Raw genomic sequence first — 24,440 nt, forward strand, 5'->3', positions numbered from 1 at the left:
GCAGACGATTGTACAATCGAGTCGCCTTGTCAGAAACATCTCGAAGATATGCTCAAATCGCAGGAAGAACACCTCCGCGGGCCGTGTGTCGACGTAGCACTTCCCCTCGGGCACACGATTCGCGTATGTCGGATATCCTGGATCCTTCGAGGCTAATAGGCTTTTCTCAGTGGACAGCACATGGTCGTACAGTATCCTGAGATCCCCTGATATTGCCTCCAGTGGTTTCAGCGGTAGCATCCGCTCGCCCATGACATGGAACACGGCCGCACATTTGATAGGTACACGCTCTTCAAAATCCGCCATCTGGCTGCTACGTGCTCGGGCTTGTTTGTAGGCAGCAGAGCCTCTATTCCCCGGTCTCTTCCTCACCTTTTTCTTGGGCTGACCTTCCAGACCCTTTCTTAACCCCTTCCTCAGTGTTGTCTGGCTAAGCATTGTATGAACCTTGGCTAGTTGAGCCTGTGTTGAGGCGACATCTTCAGGCGTGTCCTGTGAGGATTGCATGAAGAGAGACTTCTTGCAATCCCTGCTAGGAAGTTTCTGCCCAGGAAAATCATCCATATCCTCATCAGCATGCTGATAGCCCGAGTCGTCATATGGCTGACTTGTCATATCTAAGTCACCATCATAGGCGCCTGTATTGAAGAATTGAAGAGGTTCCTCGTCCATCTCATCATCCATTCTTTGTTCTACGGGGGCGATTACATCAGCCACTATTGGACCCCCTTCATCATGTCGTCCGCCACTCTCACCCGACACTACAAGCGCTGGTAATTGCGTAGGCGGGGTGGTGGTGTTCATACCTACTTATTGATGTGTGGTTATTGGTGTGCTCCTGGCCGGCTCCACAGGAAGAAGATTCTTCGGCCATAGCAGCACCCAACCCTTGCAGTTTCCAACCCGCGGCGGGGTCTCATAGTCCTCTCCCCCTAGCCATACTAGAGGAGGAAAATCCTCATGCCCCGATTTCGCACTCGGCAGGGTAACCCTAAAGTGCCCACCGGGCATCGGCTGGTCGTGGAACGTGAGTTCCAAGGGCTTCGTTATCACCACCTTTCCCATGTCCACCTTTTCGCCTTTGATCGAGTAGAGTACGGTGCACGGGGTTTTATCGGCCTACAAACACATGTATGTGGCGTAAAACATCCAAAAGGAAATGAATTTGGAATATTCTAGATATATGTTGGTGCGACATGTAATTACCGTGAGGGCGTCAAGCTCAGCCAAAGACGAAGGCCCGCCTAGCGCGCTAGAGACTGAGGATGGGCTGCTATGAGCGGGTGCGTGTGTGAGTGCGGGAGCAGGTGCGGTTTCATAAGCAGGGGATGGTGCAGTGGTTCTGTTCACCGAGTTCCTCCCGATGAAACTGGGCATGGGGAAATCATCTACCGTCTTGTCTGGATTTTCCTTCGTCCAGTTGATGATAGCCGGGATCAAGTTAGTAGCGAAATCATTTATGCATGCATCTACAGCTGCAGAGACTGCTTGCTGTAGCAACTCATTTTTCCCCTCTGCTGCTTTTTTCGCGTCCTCAACTGCTTTTTTCTCGAAGCAAGCTTCACCTTCTCGTTGATGTCCGCTTGAGTAAACTTATTTTTCTTCTTCTTGGCCTCCGGGACCTCGTTGTAAAAGACCTTCCACGTGGTGCCATCTTTCATGCCATGCACACGTCCATATTGCGGTCGCTGGTCCAAAAGGAGTCCCCTAAGTTCGTTCAAGGCCCGGTTGAGAGGGTGTCCCACTTGGGCCTCATCGATGAAGATTGGCTTTCGGATGTAATCTGGTGTTGCTTCTCCTGCATAAGGAACGTGAATCATTTACGAATGTGTTGTCGACTTGATGAGAAGCTAAATGTAAGGTGGTAAAAGAATATTTACCAGTATCCTAATCAATTTCCTTGTGATCGGGCACGTGTACAAAACCTTATTTTCCTTGTCCCACTTGTAGCAGGTCCTGATGAAGTCACACTCCAAGGGGTTGGTGAACTTCGCGAAGGGGTCTGGGAGGCCCGCAGTTCCACATTTTGCGTCCTCCTTATCCCATATGGGTCTTTTGCGAAGGTAGCCACAGCTTTCGAGGCATTGGTTTCCCATGTTCCTTTGTTAAAGGCTCTTGAATTTCGCAGCCTTACCCTTGGCTGCCTCGGTAGCGCAAGTGTCTTGGAACTTTTGGAACTCATCTTCCGTAAGTGTCAGATTTCCCTCCAGAATCTTGGACAGAGGTTCCTCAGCCTCAATAGCTCGTTTCACCCTCTCTTTCCAGGAGGCCAAATCATTGTTGAACATGCCCATGGCGTGATTGTTAATCTTTTTCATCTTCGGATCATCCCATGGTTGTTCTATGCTATCATCCCGGTTGGGGAACTTGAATCTCTTGTGCAACTTTTTCAGGAGCAACTGCCTCAAATGTTCTTTACTCCTTAAGTCATCATCGTTGATGCTCGCGCAATCCTGTAGGATGCATCCTACTTGGTTCCCATAGCACTTGCAAGGTTCTTCCGGCTCTAATGGCTCAAACTTGCCAGCGACCATCTTTGTGATCATCAGTCGTTCGATGCCGAGTTTGATAGGTTTTCGTATCCTCTGCTTCTTCTGCTTATTATTTTTGGTAGCGGCTTCTACGCCGGTACCTTCCCCGCCGGTATCTTCACCGCTGGTACCTTCCCCGCCGGTCTCGGTGCTGCTATTGGTGCCGGCACCATCGGTGTCGATGTCGGCGTCAGTACCATCATCGAGGCCGTCGTGCAAACCTTGACTGTGTTTAGCATACAAAAAGTTGAGGTACTCTTCTTCACCCTCATAATGCATATCGTCTGCATCTTGGTCCGAAGGCCAAGTTTCTTCATTGTTCAACATGTTTGCTATGATTACGTCTCCTCGTTTAATTCTAAAACTATAATAAAATGAGAAATGACATAAAAAAAGGTCTATGGTTTGCCGTAATGTCATTTCATTCCCGTCGCAGCAAATCCCGACACTCGATATGCCTACTTTCTATCACAAGTCATGCGAAAGTTCACGGGAAATTTCGGCATGACCTTTGCTAAAAAGTGGACATATCGAGTGCGTGAAATTCACCAGAATGGAAATGAATCAACATTCCGGCAAAACATACGCCACTCGGCTTCATTCCCTGGAAACAACAAAAGGCCACTTGGGCACAATCGAACCACTTCAATGTTGCATATAACACGACCACTTAAGAACATGTACATGAGCAACTACAACAGTAGAGAAACATGACCAAACACTATTGAGGAATTTGCATATAACATGACCACTTCAAATTTGCATCTTCTAGTATTTGACACTTCAAGAAAATCTACACAGATCTCATGCTCTCTCAAACTCAATTCAAAAACCAAATATAGATGGATGAACCGTAGAAACCTAGAACCCTTACATAGTTCTGTCCTAAATTGTTGTCCTAATAAAAATTATGACCTAATATAAATTATTAAGCTTAGAACTCAATTTCCATTCTAAATTTGAAATTATGAACCCGAGAACTCAATTCAAATTATGTCCTAAATTTTTGTCATAATAAAAAATCACTAAAAATTAAGAACCTAGTAGACTTGCAGCACTCATAGAAATTTAAATTTTCATACAAAATTTTTCTCTAAACTAAACCCTACTGCCCTAATTAACATCTAGTTAAACCCTACTTCCCTAACCATAGTGCCCTAATACTTAAGCATCTACAAGTACCAACTAATTAGATGAACCCTAGCTAGCTACTTAAGCATCTACAACTACTTAAGCAACCATTGATGAACCCTAGGAATTATACAACTACTTAAGCATACATTGGGTGCACAACAACTATACAAGTACCTAAGCAACTATATATACAACCCTATAATATATTTAGTTAACTACTTAAGCACATACAAGTTTGTCCTAAAAATAATATTTAGTTAAGTACTTAAGCATATACAAATTTGCCCTAAAAATTCAGTTAACTAAAAATTTCATTCATTTAGGTCATTCATTTAACTTCACCTAATTAACCTAGAAAAACCCTACTTCCCTAACTAAAAAACATCTAATTAACATCTACTAGCACCATTACTTCCCTAACCTAATTAACATCTACTAGTACCACTATATATACTACTAGCATCACCTAGTTAGTTAACCAAATTAACCTAGCTAGTTCACTTAGTTACTTAACCCACCTAGTTAACCTACTTAACCTAGCTAATTCCTAGGGTTCATAACTAAATTCACCTAAGTTAATTAACCTAGAGAGGAGGGGTGGGGCTTACAGAGAGCTGGGCGTTGAGGGTGGCTCGGGGGAACGGTTGCGGGGAGGTGCTCACGGGAGACGGTGGCATGGAGGGTGGCTCCGGTGGCATCTACGATGGCTCCGGCAACGGCAAGGGAGGCAGGGGCGTCGAGGGAGGTAGGGCAGCGAGGAGCGGATGAGGGTGGCTCCGGGGGCGAGCGGCTCCAGTGAAGGCGATGGCACGCGGCTCCTGTGGCAGCTCAGGTGACGGCGACGGAGGCAGGGCGGCGAGGGAGTAGGGGCGGCGAGGGAGCTGTTGAGGAGACGCGAGAAGAATGGGGAATTGGGGGAAGGAGGGATGCCCACTCAGGGGGAGGTAAAAGTTAGTAGTATCTCTTTTATCCAACAAGCGTGTCGGGACCCCGATCCTAAGCCGAATCCAGCTTGTAGCACATCGCATCCCTTTGCGGTCTCACGCACGGTTAACCCCGGGCCTGCCACCTTACCTTAGCCGGGACCGTTTGCGCCTTTTCACTCACATATGCAATTGTGTCGCTAGCATTCCAATGTCAAAGAATCCGTGTCGACATAACTAGTCATAATCTCAAGTGGCTCAACTGTACAAAGAGAGGCATACATAACCCAGCAAAGCAGGTGTTAGTCATCAGCGAGTGTAGACGAGTCGTAGCAAGCTACAAGGACTCCATTACACCGTGTGACATTTCCCTGTAGGGACAGACATAGCAATAAAGAAGGATACATGCCGGTCAACCAATGTGTCCGGAGCAGTAGTGAACTACCAAGGCTCGGTGGAAACACAAAGGGGCATTTCTCTGTATAGAGAGCTACTAAGGGCATACGACTAGGTGTCGAACCCCATACATACCACAACACATCACACGTACGCATGATATACTTGATACGTATAGATACAACAATGGCATCACAACATAACCATACAACATCACACCATTTATTTAGAAGACTCGCAAGAGTCTTGCATAATAAGTTCATACAAGTAGGGGTCACATGACCCGACACTCATGTCATACAAGCAAAGTCATATAAGCCATGCGAAAGCATTAAAGCTGTCTGAGTACAGACAGTTGAAAGGAAAAGGCATAAAGCCTGACTATCTACAGATCCCTTCTGAAAAGGGGACATGTCGTAGCTCGGACACCAGCTACTCGTCATCATCGAGGTTTAGATAGAACCCACCTGTTGGCTCATGGGTGTCTTCTGCAACATTTATTAAACAAACAAGAGTACAAAGGTACTCAGCAAGACTTTAGAACAGACGTATCTACTCATGCACATGTATCAATAAAGGGGGTTGTGGGGTTCCGTGCAGCAAGCCAGCTTTGACTCTTGGCTAGACTATACTACAATTTTAAATAGTTTTAACAAGTTTGCTAAGTCGTACACGAGTTCACTACCACCACAACAATACACTATCATGGATTCCTTCCCGTCTCCCTACGGGAATGCCATACATGATACTCACACTTATCTTTATACTTTTATGAGTATCCATTAAAGTTATCTATGAACAACATATGTCTCCAAGTAGTCCATATCCGCGGACGCGGCTATTCGAATAGATTATAACCCTCCAGGGGTGTACTTCTTAACACACGCTCTCATCACTTATCCCCATGTGCACGTCATGCACCTCGGCAACCTTCAAGCGGAAGCCCAGCGAGGGAGTCGGCCACGACCGTTAATCACACTAATACCTAGTCCAGGTTTATCGCCTATTTGAGAGTGAACCCGCACGGAAGTCCAGTCGAAGTTTCCGCTACAGCCCCAAACAATGTGCGCAGGGTTCCCAAGCCCACCATCCGGGTGCCACTTGGTACACCGTGCCACTGCCTACCGCATCATAGCCCACCTCTAAGGTCAGCACTATGCACGGCCTCCAACATGACTATAAACACCAGAAACTACTTGCAACTCCTGGACCGAGCACTAGGCGATTAATAAGTGGAGCAGGGTCATATTTCAGGGCCCAGCATGTGGTAGTTCCTAGTTTTGGATTACATACACGGAACTGAGTTCCTAAGGACGGTTCCAATGAAACAACCCGCCATGTACTCCTACATAGCCTTTCATCGGTACCTTTACCAAATCAGGTTCCACATTATTCTTTTGTCACTAGAACACATTCTTCCATTCCTGTTCATCACCCAGATGAAATAGACCTAACACAACTCTAGGCATAGCAAGCATAGCAAGATAAGACACAACATGGCTCAAGCAACTACCAGGTATGCTAGGTTGCAAGGTTTGGCTATTTACTGTGACAATGACAGGTCATGCAAAGGAATAGGTTCAGCTACCGAAGTAAAGCATTTGAAATATTTTGTCCTAATGCAATAAGTGAGAGCAGGAGCAAGAACATGGGATTTTATCGGGATGATCAAAAATGGTGCTTGCATTGAAGATCAGCGGAAGGATACGCTCCTTCAGACGAATACTCCTGGGTATCGTGTGGAGAGGAGCCTATCGTAATAATAGCAACAATCAATATCATACAAATGCAACAATATGATGCATGATCATGGCATGAAATGAAATGTAGCATGAACTATTGTGGCTATCAAAACCCTGGTTTGATGTTGATTTGAATTCAAAGTTCAAATATTATTTAAAGTAGGACATTTATTAAATTCCTTTAAGTGATTTGACCTGATGTTGTTTCATAATTTAGTTTGTCCTGCATGAAAATAGCATCATTGGATTCTTTGGATTTTTATGACCATTTTTCATATATAATTATTTTATTCTGAGTTACAGATTATTTTCTATGAATTTTTGAAGTTTTTAACTTATTATGGAATTGTTTTAATTCAGAAATAGAATTACTGCATCAGCATGACATCAGCAGGTCAATCTGGCCGTTGAAAGTCAAACCTGACCAGTGGGACCCACTGGCCAGTGACTCTGGTTAGTTTTTGGTTAAGTTTTAAGTTAACTAGCTAGTTAGCAGTGGCTGGCCCACATGTCAGTAACTGTTTTGTATTTAATACTTTCTTTAATTCTGATTAGGTTAGTCCTAATTAACAAGGGGCTGGCCCCACTTGCGATAGACTTTGGGGAGTCAACCCACCGGCGATGAGCCGCCGGTAGCTCCACGGACGGCGGAGGGCATCGGGAATGCTCCTTCGGCGACCAAATGGACGGCGGAAGGCACCAGAGGAACGACCCTTCGCCCGCGAGTTCATTTTTGCTAGTCTGAGGGGCTGAGGTGGCCGGAGTTGACGCCGGCGACGAGCTCAGTGGCTGCCGAAGCTCGGGCTACGTCGAGCTCATCGAAGCAGGGCGCACTACGGTCGCGGAAAAGCATCTACGCGTCCTACTCGACGAGTTGGAGCCACTGGTGGCTTCGGAATGACCACCCGATCATCGAAGCGTCACCGGCGACGAGCTTCCGCGACAGATCTCGTCGGGCTTCGGTGAAATCGAGGCTTAGAACTGGGAATCAAGGGGGAAAAGAGGGGGAAAGGCACCCTGAGCTCACGGGAGTTGACGAGGCGTCGAGAGTGGGCTCGGGGATGGCCTGGAGAGGGAGAACGACGACGGCGAACGTCAGCGATCCGAGGAAGAAGACGACGTCGATGGGGCGATGCAAGGCTCGGGGGCTTGATTTCGTTGGCGTGGAGGACAAGCTTGACGAGGCGAACCCGATGGCATGCTCGGGGAGGCTTGCTGTGGCTGGAGACGATGGCGAGCTCAAGCTCGAGCTCGGCTCCAATGGCGACAGAGAGAGGAGAGGAAGGGATCCGAATGGGGAGGTGGAGTGGGTAGGAACGGGCTCAGGAGGGTTATGTCCTCGCGCCCAGCGCGACGCGGGAGGCAAACAGCCACACAGATGTGTGCCACGACGAGGAGAAACGGTGGCCACCTCCGGCTGCCGACTGGCCAAGAGGAATACAACAGGGCGGTAAGTGGGCTCGGCCAGGTGAGCGTTAGATAGGATTTTTCTATTTTTCTTGCATTTCGTTTTCTATTTAACCTTTGTGACATTTGTTTCATTTTATTTTTGGCTCCAAACTATTCCTAAAATAGGAATATAATTGTGGGGTGTTATTTGGAATATTTCCAAGTCCACAAAAATGTTTCAGCATTTTATAATATCCTGAGATATTTAAAACCCATTATTTGGATATTATCAGTGGCTTTTGTGGTTTAAATAAAATGCCAAAATTATTTAAAAATAATATCCACCCCTGATATATTGTTTCCAATATTTATCAAAAAGGGTGGGCTTTTATGAAGGTCATTTTGGATTCATTGAAATCCCACTCTTTTTATTTTGGTTTAAACAAGGTGAGGTGCTAGGGTTTCTTTCATCCCTATTTTCATTTTTAATGCAAGAATAAAAGATTAGCACAATCTTGCTAAACATCAAAAGGAATTATAGGGATGTGACAAAGCGCTATAGCTACTTAGCTATAGCGCTTTTTGAAAGAACGCGCTCATGCTATAGATAAGTTAGCTATAGCGCGTGTTAGTGAAAACGTGCTATAGCTAAAGTAGCTATAGCACTTTCGTCAAAACGCGCTCCTTCTATTGCTTTCATTTTTTCTTTTTATTTAATTTTCCTTTTATTTTTTTATTTCCTTTTTTCTTTTCTTATCCTTTTGTTAGTTGCAGCATTGTTGCCTTAAAACGCGCTGCTACTATTTTATTAGCAGTAGCACGGTTTCTAGAAGGGCGCTACTACTATACCAAGCCCGACAGCAACAGTTAGAACAGTCATAGTAGGAGCGCATTTTATGAGGGACGCGCTACTGCTATTTGGGTAGCAGTAGCGTGCTGCTTCGTCCCGCGCTAGTGTTACGTAGCAGTAGCACTTTTTTTAACAACCGCTACTCATAAGTGTCTGTGTATAAGCTTTTTCCTGTTTGTTTCTTCTATTTTCTTTTCCTTTTCCTTTTCTTCTTTTCTTTTTATTTTCTTCTTTTTCTTCTTTTCTTTTCCTTTCCTTGTCTTATTTTCCTTTTCTTTTCTTTTCCTTTTCTTTTCTTCTTTTCCTTTTCTCTTCTTTTCCTTTTTTCCGAGAGCCGGAACGAAGGGAAGCTGATACAATGTATATAACTAAGGCAATATATATTGCATCATCAAAGTCATTAGGTCGATCTGAGTAGGGCACATGCAGCTCCCTACGACCGTTGAAGTGACCTTCTCCTTTGAGCCTCCCAACGTGCTTGTTAACGGGCAACCCAACACCAGGCGGACGGTCTATGGCATATAGAAAATTCTCGCAAAAAGAGATGCACTCTTGTGTCAGATAGCCCTGGACGATGCTTCCATCCGTACGGGACATGTTACGAACAAATCCTTTGATGACCCCATTCATCCTCTCGAACGACATCATGTTGTGCATGAATGACGGTCCCAGGTCTATTATGTCGTCCACAATATGGACACACAGATGCACCCTGACGTCAAAGAACGTGGGCGGTAAGTACATCTCAAGTTCATCTAGTATCACAACGGTCTCTTCCTGAAGCCTTCGGAGTTGCTTCACACTGATCGACTTTCGAGAGATGACGTCAAAAAAGTTGCAGAGACCAATAAGCGTGTCACGAACGTGCTTGTCCATTATCCCTCTAAGGGCAACAGGTAGTATCTGCGTCATCATCACATGAAAGTCATGGGACTTCATCCCGCTGAACCTTTTCTTCTTCGTGTCTAGAAATCTGCTTATCTTCCCACAGTAACTGGAACTAACTTATTCCGATAAGGCAATTGAAGAATTAATTGATCTCAGCTGGACTTAAGGTGAACCAAGAAGGGGGCAATAATCCTCTTCCTTTACTTCTTTGCCCATTCTTCTCCCGCGCCTCTGTCTCCGTCTCTATATCCTCTGACTTTTTACGGGGCGGCATGTGCAGATCTGCCCTGATTTTCAAAACTTGCAAGTCTTTTCTTGCCTTCAGCCCATCCTTGGTATTATCCGACATCTTCATCAGTGTCGCAAGCAAGCTCTCAAGGACATTCTTACAGATACGCATTTGATCAAGGCAATGAGGTGTCTCCAGTTTGTGCCAGTACTCCAAGTCCGAGAAAACAGACCTCGTCTTCCATACCTTCAGCAGCGGCTCCGACGCCTTTTTCATCTTCTTTCCCGACGCGAGGCACTGTTCCTAGTTTTTCAATAGCTCATCAATTTCGGCACCGCTCCGCTTACATGGAAGTCCTCGATGCTCAGCCTCACCATTGAATAGATCCCCACGGTTTCTCCACGGGTCGTCCTTCTCGAGCCATCTTCTATGCCCCATGTACACGATTTTCCCAGACCCACAATCTTCCGTTGACGGTAGCTGCTGAGACGTCGTATCATCCATGCACCACGTGCATCCGCAATATCCATGGCACACCTGGCGTGCGACATATCCATAATCGATATAGTTGTGCACCGTCGTGATCAGCGCAGCTCTCATATTGAAATACTCGCCTTTGCTGGCGTCCCATATCTTGGCCGGTGTTTTCCATAACATGTCTAACTACTCTTGAATTAGCCCCAGATACAGATTAATATTATTTGCCGGTTGTTTTGGCCCTTGAATCAGCATGCTCATGTGTATGTACTTCGACTTCATGCACAACCAGGGGGAGGATGTACATCCATACAAACACATGCCATGTTGTAGGATTGAAAGTATGTCTAGAGGGGGATTAGACTAGTTGACAAGATAATTTTTTTGCCTTTTCCCAAGTTTACTTGAGAGGCAGCTATAACAGTTAAAACAAGTCAAGTACACCCAACACATGCAATTCTAATAGTATAGCAGAAAAGTAAAACATGCAAGTGTAAAGTAGAGGAGTAAGGTAGGGAGATCAAACGCATGAGGTTGACACGGTGATTTTTGGCATGGTTCCGATAGGTGCTGCTATTGTATGTTCATGTTAGTGGAGACTTCAATCCATGGAGGGTAACGGCTGCGAGAGTCCACGGAGGGCTCCACCCAAGGAGGGTCCACAAAGAAGCGGCCTTGTCTATTCCACCACGGCTTCCGTCTACGAAGGACTAGCCTTATACACGTTAGATCTTCACAAAGTAGGCGATTTCCTTGCCCTTACAAACATCTTGGTTCAACTCCACAACACAAAGTAGGAGGCTCCCAAGCAACACCTAACCAATCTAGGAGGCACCACCCTCCAAAAGGTAATATATGTGGTAGATCAAGGAACTCCTTGCCCTTGTGCTTCTAAAGATAGTCTCCTCAAAACAAATCACTCTCTCATAGAATATGCATGGGTAGGAGAGGTTGATTTGGTGGAAAGAAGTTTGGGGAGGCTAGAGATCAAGTTTCAAATGATAGGGTTGTAATATCTTGGTCTCAACACATGAGTAGGTGGCTCTCTCTCATAAAATGGATCTGGCAATGAAGTGTGTGTTTTGAGTGCTTCTCCCACGAATGAGAGGTGGGTGAAGGGGTATATATTGGCAGCAGCTAAAATCCAACCGTTACCAAAAAAAGGCAAACTCGGTGGTACCAATTAGCACTAAAGGTGTGAACTTTTGAATCTCGGTGAGACAAATATACGAAAGTCGGTGGCACCGAAAAGGTGACTAATGGTGAGATGGCCAAACTTGGTGGCATCGATACTCAAACTCAAAAAGTCCGATTTTGTGTATCTTGGCAACAGAATGTTGGTCACACTGAACTCGGTGGCACCGACTTGGTTTCGGTTGCACCGATGTGGTGGGAATGGCCAGGGTTTCTGTCTAAGGTCAAACTCGATGGGTCCGATATGGAAATGTTGGTCACACTATATTTGTGTATGTGCATCTTGACCGAGTGGATATGTGGGAAAAATGACTCAGTGTATTGGTGGCTAACTTTGAGCATTTGAGCAATCAGTTCATTTTACTATCTCACCCCCTTTTAATAGTATTGGCTTTCCTATGGACTCAAAAGTGATTTTATACAAATATAAAATGAAGAGTCTTCTAGCTTGAAGCTTGAGCCAACATTGTTCCTTTCTTGCATCCAGGGGCATCTCCACATAAAACTTAAGCCATATCATTTTTTGAACTTTTTCTGAAATATACTTGAAAAACATATTAGTCCAATGAGGCATATGTTGTGATCAGTTATCAAAACCACCCTACAGAGCAATTGTGCTTTCAATCTCCCCCTTTTTGGTAATTGATGATGACATATAGATAAAAGCTTTGACAATAGATATAATCAACAATTAGCATCGACGCTTTGAGAAGTATGTTAAAAACAAGAGCTCCCCCTAAGTTTGTGTATTATTTAAAATTTGTGTTTGAATGCAAATGCACAATCGATTAGGATCATGGGTCACTCTTACATGTCACATGCATCTTGGTGGTGCGCATACAAAATAGGAATGAATAGCAATGCACATGGCTCCAACAAGATAAGTGAATGATTATCACAAAGATAGCTAAGAGATACTAGTGTAGCATCAAACAAGCAAAGTGTATGATCAATCACACAGATAGGATAAAGTCATCCAAAAAACAAAGGTTTTAAAACCAAATGAGAGCAAATAAGGTCAAAAGCTCTCTCTCTCTCTCTCTCTCTCAGTCTATGATCTATACAATTTTTTTCCCTTTGGCAACAATTTACCAAAAATTTCAAAAGTATAGAAGTACTCGTCTCTCTGGGCAGTTGATGATAGAGTCGACTGAAGAGCATCTGGGAAGGCTTCTCCTGAATGTCCTGGAGCTAGAGGAGTTGATACTGAAGGTGCTTGAGCTGGAGCTGGTGTTGAAGGTGTTGAAGCTTGTGCTGAAGATGTCTGTCTTGTCTCTTGAGTAGGTACATCAGCTGACCTAGCCCTGGTGCTGAACTGAGTAGTAGTGGGAGGGGGAGACTCTACCTCATCATCATCATCATCATCTTCCTCATCTTCCTCATCTGAGCGCGGGATCTCCACTGAGTCAACTTCATGTTGAAGTTGTTTGACTATAGTTGTCAACTCACAAACCTTCACATCCATGTTATGGAACTTTGTTTCCATGACTCTCTTGAGGCTTTTTAACTTTGCAGTATCTCCTGGATGTTCTTCTCCAAGCCTTGGACAGAGCTAACTAGAAATGTCATTTGCTCAACTTGAGTTCTGAGCTGTGGAATTGGTGGTGGCCTATTTCTAGCAGCCTCGGCTTCTGCTGCCTAGTGGCTGCCTTGGGCAAACCATGGGAGCTAGGCGAACTTGGGTCAGAGGCAGACTTCTTTGGACTACTGCTTGAGTCCATCTCTACGCTCTGCTCTCTGAAGTCATTTTGACTATCTTATGAACCAGACATATCTGACATACAAGCAGAAACTCAGCAGCAAACAACAAAACCTGTGAAGTCGATATAGGAAAGACACAAAGGATGAGCATCACAAAATCCAGATGTTTTTTAAAATTTGAACAGAGAAATCCTTAGTTTTAACTTTTCGCGGAACACATATCGGTGGAACTGAGTTTGAAATTTTGGAGTCACCATGACACATGAACTCCTTAACAGAAACTTGGTCAAGATTTTGGTGGAACCAAAAACGACAACTCGGTCTCACCGAGTTCATTCTGAGTAACCCTAGTTCCAAAATCGGTAGCACCGAGTTTTGCAACTCAGAGGCACCGAGATGGGGTCTGCGCATGGTTAACCCTAAAAATTTCCTAGTTCTCTAATCTATGGATTCATCTGGTGGATGGAGAGGATGCCCATGGTGGCTTGTGGATAAATCTTCCCATTGCATGAGAATTAGATGGAGGAACGCACAGGGGATCCAAACCATACCCTAACTCGGCGGTGGTCCGGCTACAGCGGCGACGGGCATGAGTAATCCATCGGTGGCGGCGATTCCCAGTGGCGAAGACGCACGGGGGTTCAAGGGCGACGACCAGGGTTCGAGAGGCAGCGTAGGGTCTTGGGATGAAACGGCTTTGACGAAGTGAAATCAAAGATTCGATCCACTAGAATATATACCAATTCGCTATCAATGTCACCGAGAATATGAAATCGGTGTTACCGAGTTCCTCTACTGTCAGTTAACAAGGAAACTCGGTGGAACCGAGTTTGTGATTCCGGTAGTACCGAGATGGAAAACCTAGATCAACTCTGGAATTTGATGGAACCGAGTTTGTGAAGTTGGTTTCACCGAGTTCATTCACAGAGAGGTTTTGGAGGTCATCCATTGATGATACGGAACTCCAAGTGCACCTTCACACAGAGGGATCGACAAGTGCTTGTTCAAGTTTTGTGATGAAGCATGAATAGAACTTGAGATGACATAGCATACATAGCTACAGAAGGGTCCTAGGCATTCTTGTCCATCCAATTGGCAAAAGATAAATCAAGAGCCTAATAACAACAATTGGATGTCCTCGAATGATCAAACACATGCAAACCAACATGCTCACACAATAAGAATGATAGAGAAAAACATGGTGAACATGCACAAACATCCTAGCAGTTATCAAGCACTTGGGCGATGACAAAGTCATCTATATATGAGTATATTTACATAGGAGCCAAGTGAGAATACTTGATCATAGGTCATACTCATCGTTAAGCACAAGTGGGTTTACCACTTTAACATAAGCATTAATGTGTTCATATCCTTAAGAGATGCTTGTACTCAAGATTTAGAGTAAAGCTCCCCCTTGATATGACATCCCCACTAAGAGGGATCGACTAACCTTGGGTTTTGTCATAGAAGACTTCAAGTAGGTGATGTAGTGGTGGATTCTCAATGTTGATGAAAGTCATCTTGAGTTGGGAGCAATCGTTGTTGTTTTCATACTCTTCTCACCTACATGGGTTATTCCCAAAGCACGAGGAATATATGCAAGAATATCTATGGACATGGAGTGAAACACAAATGGGATGATGTCCAAAGATGCATTACCTTTGAGGGAATGTGTGACTCCTTGAACTAATGCATATGGTTGAGGTGGATTGCAAATAGTTCTTGCCAAAATGAATAAGAGTGAATTTCATTGCCGGAGTCATCCCTCAAGAACTTCCTTAGTTCCTCCTCTTGGGCATCCACATAAAATAGATGGGAATCCTTGGAGTTGTGGTAGCACTTATTGAGGTAGAGCTAGTAGTGTCCTTGGGAACCCACTTGACCTTGGCTTGAGGTTCTTCTTCAAATAGGTCAATGTCATGTTGAAGCTTTCCCTTGGCTTTGTGATCTTGTGGTAGAAGGCCATCTTGTGAGCTTGTTCCTTTGGGAGGAGTGGGATCACACTTCTCCTATTGGGAAACAAACTTAGGAGTGGGATATGGACCTTTTTCCCAATCATCTCTGTTCACGCTGAAGTAGCCAACACCTTGTTTCTTCCGATGTCCTCGTTGCTTGCGCACAATTTCCTCGAATTGTTTACTTCCGCAAGGATCTTGAAGACACCTTTCTCTATAAAACCTTTCGATAGATCATTTTCTTGCTCAAGTGTAACTTGGCTAAGAGAATCGTTAGTGGAATCAATAGAGCTACTAGCAACAACATTATTGGATTTATCTTTAGCATAGTTGTTACTACATGAAGAAACCTTCTTGCCTTTATTACTAGTGTTCCTAGGTTTAACTTGTGGAGCAAAGTTGGACAAGAGTAATCGTTTGGCTAGATAACAAGAACTCTTCTTTCAAAGATCATCATTGATCGTTTTTAAGAACTCATGCTCTTTCTCAAAGTTGAGCTTCTCGAAGCGTAGATTCTCATGGGTTCTTGCAAGATCTCTATGATCTTCCAGAGTAGTCTAATGAGATAACTTAAGAGTTTTTAATTCTTGAGTTAGTCATTCAATTTCTTTCTTATCATCATCATTCGATTTCTCTTGACCAACACGATAACTAGCAAGGTCATTTTTAGTGCAATCACTAATTTTATCAAGAAGCAAGTCATCTTCTCCTAACAAGTCATCCTCATCACTATTAAAATCAAAATACTCAGGATCTGATACCTTGGGGCCTTTAGCCATGAAGCAGTTTCCGAATCCCTCATTTGGTGAATCAAATAAGTCGTAGGAGTTGGTGGAAACAAGTGCAATGCCGGCAACACCTTCATCTTGACTATAGTTGGAGTGGGAGTGATAGATTCTCTCGGAGTGGTAATCAGACTCGGAGCCATACACCCATTGACCAACATGAGCTTGATGTCTTATTCTTGAACTACTCTTGGTGTATTTGTCCTTCTTCTCCGATTCCTTGTCTCTCTGTGAGTGTCTTCGTGCATAGTGATCTTCTCTAATCCTTCTCTCTCTACGAGGTGAGTCATCTCTTGAGCTTCGTCTTCGAGGTGAATCTTACCTTCTTTTGTAGGGAGCCAAGCACTCATTTGAGTACTGTCCGGGCTTCCCACAATTGTAGTAGTTTCGGTCACGACTGGGCGAACGCTTATCTTCATATCTCGAGCTTGAGCTTCTCTCTTTGCCTCTACTCTTATAGAACTTGTTGAATTTTATCACCATGAGGCTTATCTCTTCATCAGTGACAAGATTGTCCTTTGAAGTAGAGGGAGCATCACATGAAGCTTTATAAGCACCGCTTGACTTGTTGTGCAGCTCATCTTTGTCCTTGAGTGACATCTCATGAGCAACAATCCTACGAGTGACTCTAGTTGGCTTGAGATCTTTGTAACTTGGCATCATTTGGGTCAATGTGCACATTGTATTATACTTGCCATTGAGAACTCTAAGTATCTTCTTGATGATGAATTTGTCGGTCATCTCTTCGCTTCCCAAGCTAGCAATCTCATTGGTGATGAGAGCTAGCCCAGAGTACATTTCAGCAACACCTTCACCATCCTTCATCTTGAACTTGTCAAACTGACTTTGAAGCACATCCAACTTAGATTCTCTGACGGACTTAGTACCTTCGTGCATATCAACCAAAGTATCCCAAATTTATTTTTCATTCTCAAGACGACGGGTTTTGTTGAATTCTTTGGAGCATATGCAGTTGAAGATGATGTTGCAGTCTTGAGCATTAAGTTGCAACATCTTCGATTATCAGATGTTGCATCACGATCTAGCTCATGCCCTTCTCCAGAGAAGTTACCTTGCACACCAACACGAATAACAACCCAAACATGAGGATTAAAGCCAATAATATGCATTTTCATTTTATGATTCCAAGTAGAAAAATTAGTGCCATCGAAATATGGACCTCTATGATGATAATTTCCCTCACTAGATGCCATACTCTCCTAGGTTGTTAAGCCAATGAAATGGATACCAATGCTCAGATACCACCTGTAGGATAGAAAGTATGTCTAGAGGGGGGGAATTAGACTACTTGAAAAGATATTTTTTTGCCTTTACCCAATTTTACTTGAGAGGCAGCTACGACAGTTATAACAAGTCCACTACACCATACACATGCAATTCTAATAGTATAGCAGCGGAAAGTAAAACATGCAAGTGTAAAGTAGAGGAGTAAGGTAGGGAGATCAAACGCATGAGGTTGACACGGCGATTTTTGGCATGGTTCTGATAAGTGGCGCTATCGTACGTCCATGTTAGTGGAGACTTCAACCCACGGAGGGTAATAGCTGTGAGAGTCCACGGAGGGCTCCACCCACGAAGGGTCCACAAAGAAGTAGCCTTGTCTATTACACAACGGCTTCCGTCCACGAAGGACTAGCCTTACTCTCGGTAGATCTTCACGAAGTAGGCGTTCTCCTTGCCCTTACAAACATATTGGTTCAACACCACAACACGAAGTAGGAGGCTCCCAAGCGACACTTAACCAATCTAGGAGGCACCACCCTCCAAAAGGTAATAGATGTGGTAGATCAATGAACTCCTTGCTCTTGTGCTTCTAGATATAGTCTCCTCAATACAAATCACTCTCTCACAAAATACGCATGGGTAGGAGAGGTTGATTTGGTGGAAAGCAGTTTGGGGAGGTTTGAGATCAAGTTTCAAATGATAGGATTGGAATATCTTGGTCTCAACACATGAGTAGGTGGATCTCTCTCATAAAATGGATCTGGCAATGAATTGTGTGTTCTCATTGCTTCTGCCATGAATGACAGGTGGGTGTAGGGGTATATATAGGCAGCAGCCAAAATCCAACTGTTACACACAAAAAGGCAAACTCGATGACACCGAAGTTGAAAACTCGGTGGTACCGATTAGCGCTAAAGGTGTGAACTTTTGAATCTCGGTGAGACCGATATATGAAACTCGGTGGCATCGAAAAGGTGACAAATGGTGAGATGGCCAAACTCGGTGGCATCGATACTCAAACTCGGAAATTCCGATTTTGTGTATGTTGGAAACAGAATGTTGGTCAAACTGAACTCGGTAGCGCCGACTTGATTTCGGTTGCACCGATGTGGTTGGAATGGCTAGTGTTTTTGTCTGAGCTTAAATCTGTGTGTCTGATATGGTAACGTTGGTCACACTGAATTTGTGTATGTGGATCTTGACAGAATGGATATGTGGGAAAAATGACTGAGTGTTTTGGTGGATAACTTTGAGCATTTGAGCAATCATTTCATTTTACTACCCACCCCCTTTTAATAGTATTGGCTTTCCAATGGACTCAAAAGTGATTTCTCACAAATATAAAATGAAGAGTCTTCTAGCTTGAAGCTTGAGCCAACATTGTTCCTTTCTTGCATCCAGGGGCATCTCCACATAAACCTTAAGCCATAGCATCTTTTGAATTTTTCTAAAATATACTTGGAAAACATATTAGTCCAATGATGCATATGTTGTGATGAGTTATCAAAACCATCCTAGGGAGCAATTGTGCTTTCAGATGGGTTATGGTTGATGTTCTGGTTGCCAAACGGATTCATGCCATCGGTACACGCGCTGAGCACGATGTTTCTTGCATCACATGCGAAATACCGATATTCACCGTTGAACGCTCTCCGATGGCTTCCATTCATGAGGTGTCTCGGCTTTGGATCATCTCCATCGCCGAGCTTTGTCCTCTCCGCGTGCAAATGCATGAGCTTTGCTTCCTTGAGATCTACAAAATAACGTTGCAGACGGGGAGTGATCGGTAAGTACCATACAACTTTTTGGGGAGATTTCTTCCCGACCTTCTTATGTCGAGAAGCATTGCACACCAGACAACCTTTTTTCCCGCATGCTCCTTCCGATAAATTATGCAATCGTTGATGCATGCATGGTATCTAACGTGCGGCGGATCAAGAGGGCACAAGATCTTCTTGGCCTCATCCACACTACTAGGACATAGATTCCTCGCGGGAAGAACATCCTTTAGGTACTTGAGAAGCTCATCGAGTCTAGTGTTCGTCCATTTGTTTTTTGCCTTCGTCTTGAGGAGTTCGAGTGTGAAACTCAAGCGGGTCACCTCAGGATCGCAACCATCATACAATGGAGTGTTCGAGTCTACCACCAGTTACTGTAGATTGGCCTCCTCCCTAGAAGCGGCTCTCTCAATACTCGTCTCCTTGCGAACTAGTTCTTGAACATGAGGGTCCCGCACAATTGAACTTAGTACTGACGAAGTCTGCAGCATGGAGTCCATGTTTTCTCCGCCGCCATGTCTGATCCCTTTTCCGCCGCCATGTCCGGCCCCTTCTCCATTGCCATGTCTGGCCTCTTCCCCGCCGCCATGTCCGGCCCCTTCTCGGCCACCATTGTCGGTCATCTCTTCGTCTTGTCCCGTGTCGTCATTGCCTGCCCCGGCGGCGTCCTCATCATCATCATTCTCATCTTCAATTCTCAATCGAGTATAGCCATCCATGAAACCAGTCATGATCAGGTGTGCCATCACATGACCATTGTCATATGGGTTGAGAAAAACTCCTCCTTTGCATCTTCGACACGGACATAAAATCTCTGTCCGGTTATTTTCTTTCATGTCCTGCACCACCGACCGCAACCACCTGGCCACCATCGTTCCACTCACCATCATGAACGCCTGGTTGTTTTGTTCCGGGTAATAATAAACAAATTGGTTATAAAAATACACGCATGCATCAAAGTCATACAAAAATTTGGCATGACCTTCCCTAAAAATAGGGCATATAGAGTTTGCCCGAAATTTGACGAAACGGAAATAATTCAACATTTCGGCAAAGCATAGGCAACTCACAAGCACAATTCGGCAGCAACTCATGCCACACACACAATTTCCATCATATCACCCTATTATGTCATATCGCACACATACACATATTTCCATTCTTTCAAAATCATAAATTTTTAATCACCTATCTCGAGATCGAGCATGGTGATGATGATGTCGATAGGTGTCGCCACACACAACTATGGAATTATCAAAAGTGGACAAAGCTCTTCTTGACAAGGCTAGATCTAGTTAGGGAGGCACATAGGTCACTTCACTAAATGCTAGATCTAACAAGCTAGCTAGTTTGGGAGGAGACAAGTTCAACTAGTGGAGGGGGAAGGAAAAAAGATAAAGGAGATGCATTAATGGAGGTGGTGTAGTTAGCTAGGAGTAATAAAGAAAGAGAAAGATAGGTAGAAGAAGGAGAGTAATGGGGGGATAAGTAGTGAGGAAGAAGCAAAGTGAGGGAGAGAGGAGGTGGGAGCTAGGGGAAAGTGAAGGAAGAGAGGATGGGGGGAGGGGGAGGAAAAAGTGGTGGCTGCGGTTTAGCAGTAGCATTGGGTGTAAAACGCGTTGTTGCTAATAAGCTAGCAGTAGCACGCTTCTGACAAACGTGCTACTACTAAGCAGGGCCCGCCGTGTGGCCAGGTTCAAAATTAGCAGTAGAGCCCTGCACAAAACGGAGGTACTACTATTACAGTAGTAGTAGCGCGGTTAATGCGGACGCGCTACTGCTAAACCTCGCTTGGCGGGAACGGTCGGGCAATTTTACTAGTAGCGTTGTTCTAGCAAGTCGTGCTACTGCTAATTCTGTAGCAGTAGCGCCTCTTCATGACGCATGCTGCTGCTAGCAGTAGCACCCCTTCTTGTCCAGCACTACTGCTAAGATTCTGTGTATAAGGTTTTCCCTAGTAATGTCAGTATGCGAACGGTGAGGAAGAAGGCTGCCTCTTTATCGGCAAGGGCCGAGCCGGTGATGCCCCTCACTTGGGGAGCAACACAGGGAAGAAACACAAGCAGAAGGCCGACGCATCAGGCAAGGCCGAAGTTTTTGTTGTCCTCGGGCAAGGCTAGCGCAAGTCCAAGCAAAATAAAAAGAAGGATTGGGCGGCCAAAAAGAAGTTCGAACCCAAGAGCAACCTCTTGGATCCGCCGTGCCAGATCCACACCAAGAGGGACGTTGATGGTAATCCCATATATCCCAAGTATTTTTCTCGAGATTGTCACCTGATCCGGCAGGAGATGGGTGGGGAGCCCTCCGGGGAAAAGGACAACGACAAATACGGAGAAGATGCCTCTGGGTATCCGAATGTCAAAAAGGTTCTCATGATCTTCGCCGATGTGGAGACAAAGAGCTGATTGAAGGTTATCAATCGAGAGGTTAACATGGCGGTACCGACTGTCACAAAATACCTCGACTTGGCAAAGATGCATGTATGCGATCAGTATGATCATCTGACTCACATTGCCTCCCCTAAGCGGCAAGTGCTGGTTGTCGATTTCGCTATCAGCAATGTCCAACTGCACAAATTCCTAATGGAAAGAGGTAGTAGCCACAACATCATCTACGTCGACACGCTCAAGGGAATGGACATCCCGTTGTCACAACTGAACATAAGCAACATGCACTGCCACATGGTGATCCCTGGGAAGAAAGCTGAGTCACTCAGCCAGATCACCCTGAATGTCATGTTCGGTGGCGAGAAAAATAACTGGAACGAGCGACTGACCTTCAAGCTAGTAGACTTTCGTAGCACCTATCATGTTATACTAGGTAGGCCGTCCTACACACGTTTCATGGCCCGACCATGCTATGTGTATCTTAAGCTAAAGATGCCAGGACCGAGAGGCGAGATTACAGTGACTCGCAATCGGAAGATCGCCGAGGAGTGCCTCCAGCAAAGCTCCAAAATCTCTAACAAGCAAGTGCTCGCAGTCGAGATCGATGGATACAAGAAACGGTGGATGCTGCTGACTTGCTCAAGTCGAAGCGGCTGGGTACTGATTCCGCTTTTTAGTCTGCCGGCGAGACCAAGGAGGTTCACGTTCATTCCAACGATCTGAGTGCCTTTGTGACAAACATCTCCACATCACTCGATGACAAATAGGAAGCCGAGCTCATCTAGTTCCTACGTGAGAAACTGAACATCTTCGCATGGAGGCCATGTAACATTCCGGGTGTTCCGAGGGTACTAGTTGAGCATCGCCTGCGAGTGGACTCCAAGGTCACGCCCGTCAAAGAACACTTGCACTGCTCCTCCGTGGAGAAGCGCACAGCAATTGGCCAGGAGATCGCTCGGCTCCTAGCTGCTGAGTTCATTCGCGAGGTTTACCACTCCGAGTGCCTCGCGAATGTGTTCATGGTGCCCAAGAAGAACAGTTCACTCTGTATGTGTATTGAATTCAAGCACCTCAATCGAGCCTACCCGAAAGATCATTTCCCTCTACCCCGCCTAGATCAAATTATAGATTCTACTGCCGGATGTGAACGTTCGTCTTTCCTGGATGCGTACTCCTGGTACCACCAGATCCGAATGTATGGGCCAGATGAAATTATAACAACCCTCATCACCCCCATTCAGGTATTTTTGCTACATCACTATGCCATTGGGACTTAAAAACGCCAGAGCTACTTTCCAACGCATGATCCAAAAATGCTTCCAAAAGTAGATCAGTCGGAAAGTGGAGGCATATATGGATGACATGTGGTCAAGTCTAGGAAAGGTTCCAACCTCCTGACTGATCTTGCTGAATCCTTCGCGAACCTGCGGTGCTACATGATCAAGCTCAATTTGGCCGAGTGTAATTTTGGAGAGCCGACCGACAAGTTACTTGGTTTACTTGTTTTCGAACATGGAATCGATGCTAACCCCAACAAAATTGGCGCTATAATCCAAATTAGACGGCCAGAGCGCATACATGACGTGCAAAGGCTCACAGGCTGCCTTGTGGCCCTGAGTCGTTTCATCTGAAGACTCGGCAAAAAGGCATTGCCTCTTTATCGACTGATGAAAAATCCGATAGATTCGGGTGGACCCATGGAGCGCAAGTCACATTTGATCAACTCAAGGCCTCGCTCTTCACCCAGCTCGTGTCACATGCTCTTGGCAGCCAGGAGCCATTGCTCCTATATATTGCAGGCACTAGCCAAGTGGTTAGCACCGTCCTCACTGTGGAGCGCGTGGAGGCAGGCAAAGCATACAAAGTTCGAAGACCCATCTATTATATCTCACAAGTCATGACCCCCTCAAAACAAGGGTATCCACACTACCAAAAGCTGGTCTATGGTATTTACGTGACTGTGAAGAAGGTGGCTCATTACTTCCAAGATCACTCAGTCATAGTTATGAGTGATGCCCCCTATTGGAAATCCTGCATAACAGAGACGCCACTGACCGAGTGCCAAATGGGAAACTGAGCTCCTCGCATTGTAGATCAAATTTGAAGCCAAGAATGCGATCAAGTCTCAGGCTGTGGTAGATTTCTTGTCCGAATGGATAGAACAAGAGCAGCCAGCCCCAAGTAGCACCGAGCACTGGACTATGTTGCTCGATGGATCCAAGATGATCCATGGCTCGGACCCTGGAGTGGTTCTCGTCTCCAGCCAGGGGAGACCGACTGAGCTATGTGCTCCAGGTCCACTTTGATTCATCTAACAATAAGGCTGAGTAAGAAGCCCTCCTGTATGGGCTCCGTATGGCCATCTCACTCGTCATCTGTCGTTTGATGTTCTATGGCGATTGACGCCTTGTTGTCAATCAGGTGATCAAAGAGTGGGACATTCAGAGTCCAACTATGACTGGCTACTACTCCCTCTGTAAAGTAATATAAGAGTGTTTAGATAACTAAAATAATGATCTAAACGCTCTTATATTATTTACGGAGGGATTACAACGCAGTCAGGAAGTTGGAGAAGAATTTTGAAGGCTTGGAGCTGCACCATGTGCCCTGAACCAAGAACCAGGCAGCACATGACCTGGCCAAGATCTCATGCACTCGGCGAGCCGTTCCGAATGGCGTGTTCCTTGAACATCTGCATGCGCCCACAATTAAAGAAGATACATTCATAGAGGACCCCCACAAGCAGTCGGCCCTTCAAATCCGACTGAGGTTGACGTCCCAGAAGTGAGCAACTTGGTCCACGAGATGTTGGTAATCACCCCCAAATGGACTC

This window comes from Hordeum vulgare, chromosome 6H (assembly GCF_904849725.1).
Source record: "Hordeum vulgare subsp. vulgare chromosome 6H, MorexV3_pseudomolecules_assembly, whole genome shotgun sequence".
Taxonomy (NCBI): Eukaryota; Viridiplantae; Streptophyta; class Magnoliopsida; order Poales; family Poaceae; genus Hordeum; species Hordeum vulgare.